This window comes from Lepisma saccharinum, chromosome 9, assembly GCF_977018435.1.
Source record: "Lepisma saccharinum chromosome 9, izLepSacc3.1, whole genome shotgun sequence".
NCBI classification, from domain to species: domain Eukaryota; kingdom Metazoa; phylum Arthropoda; class Insecta; order Zygentoma; family Lepismatidae; genus Lepisma; species Lepisma saccharinum.
Genome location: NC_139237.1, coordinates 92537317 through 92544639, shown reverse-complemented (window position 1 = coordinate 92544639; position 7323 = coordinate 92537317).

Here is a 7323-nt window from a genome sequence, read left to right as displayed (position 1 = left end):
ACGTGAGTTTAGATTTTGAAAATTAGGGTGAAAAGATTACTTTGAAGCACCGTTTATACAGTGTCTGAGAAGTTATGCAACCGAGATTTTGAATTACGTAACTTTTGTACAAAAAGTGATCGACATGTAATTTACATTGCATGTGAATTTTGTCTATGTGGAAATTTTTGAAACACTAAACAAGAAAACCATTGTCTACATGAATGTTCAGTATGTGGACAAAGTTAAGGTGTAAACAAAGTTTTTGAACAATGTAAAATGTAACGTGGATAAAGGCAGGAGCTGCTTGCAAAAATTTCCGATGTGCTATGAAGGATTTTCGTAAGAAGTTATTGGTTTATTTTCAATGTCAGTTGCTGGGGAGAGGCACTTGTATGGATTATCATGAAGACAATGCAATTGGTGGAGCGATACTTGAATTATCAAAGCTTGTATTGTTGTTTTATGAAAAATTTCCCAGCTGGCGAGATAGCATGCATGTTGTCTGAAAGCTCAGGCTCTGTCCAAAAGGTACAAAGTACAGACTTGCAGATGGTTGCTGACTAGGTCACGTGATTTTCACACTCGTTGTTCATTTGTTTAAAATCACGGAGGTAGAAAGCCAGCAATACAGGTAAAATATATGTTATGGGCCAGCAAGTTTAAAGTTATTCTAATGTGTGGAAATGTATGTGTATGAACATTTGAAAATACTATGTGATTTCTCTGCCGAAAAACAAGTGTTTAAAATGCTGGGAAAACAATGAGTACTCAGTTTTATCTACTGATCGTATTTGGCGCTGCAGTCGAAGTGCAATTCGAAAGACTTTCACTTCCAGTCCACGACTTGAAGACCACACACTTGGAGGATGTTTGCGTGTGTTTATACAAAACTACCAAGAACTAGGTGTTCCCCTGGTGGAATTTTTTAATTGCTCTGAGGTAATGGGGAGTCTAAGGGGGACGGTAGGCCACGGCCTCCAGTTTTGGAAAGAAAATTTTAAATATATAATGAAATCATTATTACCATACACATTGCACATGCTAAACTTTGAAGGTACTAAATGCATGTAGTCAGATTTGATCTCTTACACATAACTGGGATGACTGGATCTACTGTTTGCCACAAATTAGAAAGCACACGAGCTACGTAAATATTCACTTTGTGTTTCTCTTGCTGTGAGTGAATATTCCTCAAGAAAATAGGACTAGAATAAAGAAAACCTATTGAACAACTTATTACAATTAATTTTTGTGACAGTAACTTTTCCACTGCTGTGACAAATATTTTCTGGGGGCAGGAGGTAGCTATAGTCAATGTACCCGTAAATACGAGGGTCACTATTTTTATTTTGAGCCTTGGCAACACTGATTGAAGTTAGGCGTGATTTGACGTTTGCAATCGTCTGGCATTATTGACCATAACGTACTTCAAATGTTTTGTCAATAGCTTCATTTGTGTTGTTTATGATGCCTTGGAGATTGCGCGACAACAATAAAATTAATTAACTTGTGAACATTTTCGTGCGATGATTTTTTACGATTTTCGACGTGGATTATCAAGACAAAGAGTGCATCGATCAACTTACTTCCACATTTGGCGATGAAGCCCCATCCTTTGCCACTGTGAAACGCTAGTATAACGAATTTAATCGTGGCCGCCATTCACTCACCGACGAGATTCGCGAAGGTCGTCCAAAATCAGTTGTTGTTCAAGAAAACATTGATGCTGTGCAAAACCTAATACTGCAAGATCGTCATGTGACATACTGTGAGATTGAGGCAACCATAGGCATTAGTTCCACCAGCATATTTAAAATATTACGTGATCATTTAGCTGTGAGAAAGGTATGTTCTCGTTGGATCCCACACAATTTGACAAAAACTCAAAAAGACGCTCGCGTCAATTGGTGCAAACAAATGCTCAATAAATACAATCGTGGTGCTTCAAAAAACGTATATAAGATTGTAACAGGTGACGAATCATGGATATATGCATATGAGCCGGAACGTAAACAGCAGTCGACTGTATGGGTGTTTCAAGATGAACCCAATCCAACAAAAGTTGTTTGTGCTCGAAGCACATCGAAACAAATGGTCGCCTGTTTTTTCGGGAAAACTGGTCGTGTGGCAACTGTGCCTTTAGAGGAACGTAGAACGGTCGACTCTGAATGGTACACAACAATTTGTTTGCCAGAGGTCTTCGGTCAAATACGGAAAACAAACTCCGTCGGATCATTCTTCATCAAGACAATGCCAGCTGTCACACATCTCGTCTAACAATCGACTTTATGAACAGTCAAAAAATCGAATTGATGGGTCATCCGCCGTACAGTCCTGATGTGGCACCCAATGACTTCTTGTTGTTCCGAATGTCAAGAATAAATTGCGTGGACAACGATTTTCGTCGGCGGAAGATGCCGTTGATGTGTTCAAAAACCATATTATGGAGGTGTCTCAAGAAGATTGGAAAAACTGCTTTGACAAATGGTTCGAACGAATGCAAAAGTGTATTGACCATAAAGAACAATACTTCTAAAAACAATAAAGCAGTTTTCAATGCCAAATTCCTGTTTTTTTCATTGTTAGGCTCAAAATATAAATAGTGACCCTCGTACTATACGTAAATGCATATTCGGGCTCGAAAGAGTATATTGCAGATCTCTTGCTTGTAGATTAGACTAGCAGTTACGCAGGCAGGCCAATTCCCAGGGGAGGGTTCAAGCCCCCCACCCACCTAGAGCCATGTGAATCTATAAAAAGCTATGAAAATAACATTGACGATTTTTTAAACTTTTAAAAATTCCGATTTTGTCCTTTCATAAATGAATGAGTTTGTTGTGTAGATAGGCAATCTGCAATACTGGGTACTTTTAGTTTTATAACCATCGATGCAAGGCTATCAGCAGTGGCAGTGATTATAACTATTTTCACTTTTGCTCATGAGCTATGGCTGTCTACCCAGACCCAGTGGAGGCACATACTGGTTCCGATTCCACGTTAGGTCCAGTCTCAATTAGTCTGACTGTGCATAAAAGTGGACTAAAAAAATTGAAACAAACCTGGCTACTAAGAGAGAGTAAAATTTACCAGGTAAAAATCTTTTTGGTTAACCCATAGCCCACTATGAAGGATTGAAGCGGGGTATGGTTAACCAAAAGTTTCAGATACAGTACTGAAATACCATTTTATACTGAAACTGTAGCAACAAGGAGAAAATAAAAATAACAAAAACAAAACAATACAAGATGGCAAACTAAAAAAAGAAATTATTCCACATACATTCTTGGCGATTGTCGGAAATTGTGTTCTGACAAGAAAATATCGGTATTTACAGACAGGTTATTATATAAGTGTGGGAGCCTATAGCAAAGAGACTGCTGTAGGAGAGGTCTTGTAGCGGAAATGTGAAAGAGCTTTATGTTGTGGGTCAGCCGTGCGGGTACTCGTAGATGAAATTGTTTGACAAGGAATTCGGTTTTAATTTTGCCATGAACGATTTCATGCAAAAATTTCATGTCTGCTAGTTCGTGACAAGTGTGTGGTGACTGGATCTTCAAAATGGATATAATATGTTTTATGGAGGTGTCTGAGAGATGGTATTCTATGGCGAGCAATTGCGAGGAAAAAGCTGAGGACAGAATCAATCCTGGAAAGATTAGTTTTAGAAGCCATAGTCCATCAGTATTCAAGAATGGGAGAGATAAAGGATTTGAAAAATATGCTAATGGCTGATTGGTTTTGGATTTCAGGGAACCTGTACAGAATACCAAGGAGAGGCATGGCTCGTTTAGTAGTATATGTAATGTGCTCATTGAAGTTTAGCTTTTCATCGATGATAACGCCAAGATCTTCTTGAGAGGAAACATTTTTGATGGAACAGTTTTCGAGAGTATAAAGAGAGATCAGTTTGTTCCTTTTTAAGGAAATGGTGAGGCAGGAGAATTTCTGAGGATTCAATTCAAGTTTCCACTGGCGACACCACACAAGTAGTTCTGTAAGAGCTTGTTGTAGGATTAGTGAATCGCGTTCCGATGAAATTTCTTTGAAGAGTTTACAGTCATCGGCAAAGAGAAGTACATTTATGGGAAGAGAAGATAGTCTGTCTGGCAGATCATCCATGTAAAGAAGGAACAAAAGTGGGCCTAAGACACTCCCCTGGGGGACACCGGACAGGACGAGTTGGAAGAGGAGCCAGGGAGGATAACACGCTGCTCTCGTGCATGCAGATAGTCTGTTAGCAAAGGTAGAAGTTGACCGTGGATGTGAAATCTGGATTGTAATTTATGAAGAAGGAGCTTATGGTTAGAGTTGTTTATTGTAATAATTGCTAATAAGTATATTATTTTCTAAACATAGAATTATCGTGGCTGTTTGATTGTTCTGGTATAAAAAAATAAAGGAAATTTGAAAATATTTTAAATTTGCAAAACTCAGAAGTATCCGAATATTTGTGACCAGTATTGGCGATTGGGTGCCAAAACTTGGAAAGGGGGGGGGGGGCACCAATGACAGTTATTTTATCTTGGTAGACAAGCATTAAAAGGCCATAGTATGGGGCAAAAGTGACCCCAAAAGAGGTCGGGGGCAATTGCCCCCAGGTCCCCCAAAATAGCAGACACTGTGTGTGCTTATATATATATATATACACACACGAGGATTGGGGAGTAAGTCATGGCAACCCAGTAATAATCGAGGGATGTATGATGTATGAGTATCCATTATGGATATTTTGTTGGTAGGAATCGTGAAAGAAAACCCAAGCAACCCTGTGACATGCACATGTTACAAAAACTTGTCTGATTATGACAAACCTTCGAAATTTCCTCCCCACCACACACTTCCGGGGGCAGAGTTTTTGTTTTAACAACAAACATAAACAATTAGTTTGGGATTCGAATATACTTGACTGGAATAATATCGAAAACATACAAAAAGAACTGACAACAAAGAGCCTCATGTCGAAGGACACTGAACCCAGTAATCCCCAGAACACAGAAATTAGACGGACTTGTTATTTCTTCTCTCATCGCCTTTCGTTTCCAACCGTGAAGTAATAAATATATTAATACTAGCTGATTACACCTGGCATTGCCCGGGTGCTTAATAAATTCTAACTACCGTAAAATGTAACTAATTTTATTTACAGGTATTTAAAAGTATAAGTACAGTATACAAATTATAAAGTAATATATTTTACAAATTCACTATAATATAAATTTAACAACATTTTTAGTTCCACCTCCAAGAGCAAGTATAAATAAATTGAACGGCATTGGGAATATCACTATTCATCTTAGCGACCCCGAAAACTATGGATTCCACACTAATTTCGGTCGTTTTTTATTATTTTTACATGTCACCCCCTTCTTATCCCCACCTTTAGGGGTGCCAGGGATATCTTGTAGTTGAACGGCATTGGGAGAGTCACTGTTCATCTTAGCGACCCCGAAAACTATTGATTCCACACTAATATCGGTCGTTTTACATATCACCTTTTCCCACCCCCACCCCTAGGGATGTCTTGTAGTTGAATGGCATTGGTAATGTCACTATTCATCTTAGCAACCCCCAAAAGTACTGATTCCACACTAATAACGGTCGTCTTACATGTCCTCCTCTAGGGGTGATTTGGAGTTTAATGGCATTGGGAGTGTCACTATTCATCTTAGCGACCCCGAAAACTATTGATTCCTCACTAATATCGATAGTTTTCGATTATTTTTACATGTCACCCCACTCCCACCCCTAGTGGAACCAGAGGTGTCTTGGAGTTGAATGGCATTGGTGTGACAGTCAGAGTTACCGTCGTTATCATTATTATTATTATTATTCAAATCCATAGCGGTGAAATAAGGTGTTGAATCAAAGTATTGAGTGTTTTAATTTGCAAGAATATATATTTGATTTGCCAAGCCGACGGGAGAATGAAATGAAGTCCCGAGACTGACGGGCGAGCACCTGAAAGGTCACGTTATGCTAAAGCTTAGGAAATTCGACCGTAATGACAACCATTTATATATCTCGGTTCCCAGCGGTCTGATTTATGTGAAACTTTTACCAGCACAGCAGCATGTGTGCAAGGACGGGTGTGTGGAGTTTCGTCGCGATCAAGCAACAATTACGGATGCCAGATCAAATTGGTTGTAATTGATCAGTTTATGGGCACTGATTGCAGTTGAGCTATGGGCGACAGCAAGGCGGAGGCTTAATCCGTAGAAACCAAACTTCGAGCACGACTCGTCCAGTTTGGGAGACAATAGAGAGAAGTGGAATGACCTCTCCGGAAGCGTCCCTTCAACGAGCGCCGAGCGTCCTTTTTCGAAATCGAAATGAAACGAAGGACATGGTTTTTCGACACACAGCTTTGCCGCGATTCTCGTAGCGAGAGCACCTCCGTGTTACCACTCCTTATACCGTGGACTTTGTTGTGCTTCGCGAACATCAGTGTGGATAGGCAGTAAGTCTACACGAGTGCGCTTACCTCAACCGCTGGAGGAAGTTTAAGCGAGACTGTGTTTCCGTGATAATCTTACGCCGTTTATAGTTTTTGTGAAACGAGGAACATCGAAAATTATGGCGGGCTAGAGGAAGAAGAGAGATGAGGGCGTTACCCTCGATTCGCCCGATGTCAGACAAGACTACGACCCATGCCTACAACATGCCAAGAAACGACGAGCTACGCCGCCTGATGCCTACCAGCCGCCACGGAGAGAGAGAGAGATGTCGAACGCTGCCCTGTTGACGTCCCGACGCGCCGACGATGCCTAGCAGCCGCCACAGAGAGAGAGAGATGTCGAACGCTGCCTTGTTGACGTCCCGACGGTGATGGAGAAGACGCTGACGAGCCAAGAACGACCGTCCAGATGCGACGTCCGAACCGCGCCAGACCACGGAGATGTTCACCGATCCCGAGAGGGAGAGAAGCCGAGGAACCAGATGTATGAACGCTCTTCGCATCTTCATCGTCGCGACCAAGGAAGGATAGGAAAACCTTTCGTGTGAATACTATGTGTTTTCAATCGCCCATAAAGACGCCAGGATGCACCTTAGAAGCTGAGAGATGGTAATGTATTCATCTGTGTGAATGTCAACACGTGACGGCTCGATTGATGTAGAGAACGCCCTTGAAATTCGTCAACATTTTGAAAACGCCCACACAACTCGAAACTTCATACCAAACTCCCGTCGCGCTTATCATTTGTAATTTATTCGTCTCAGGTCAATTTTTCTTATTTCTTGTGATATTTTTTAATGATCTTAAATTCGTTGTTGTTTGTGCTCCTTTGTATTTGTTTAAAGTGCGTACTATTAGAGTAAAGCGCCGCCCGCTTAATTGTTTAA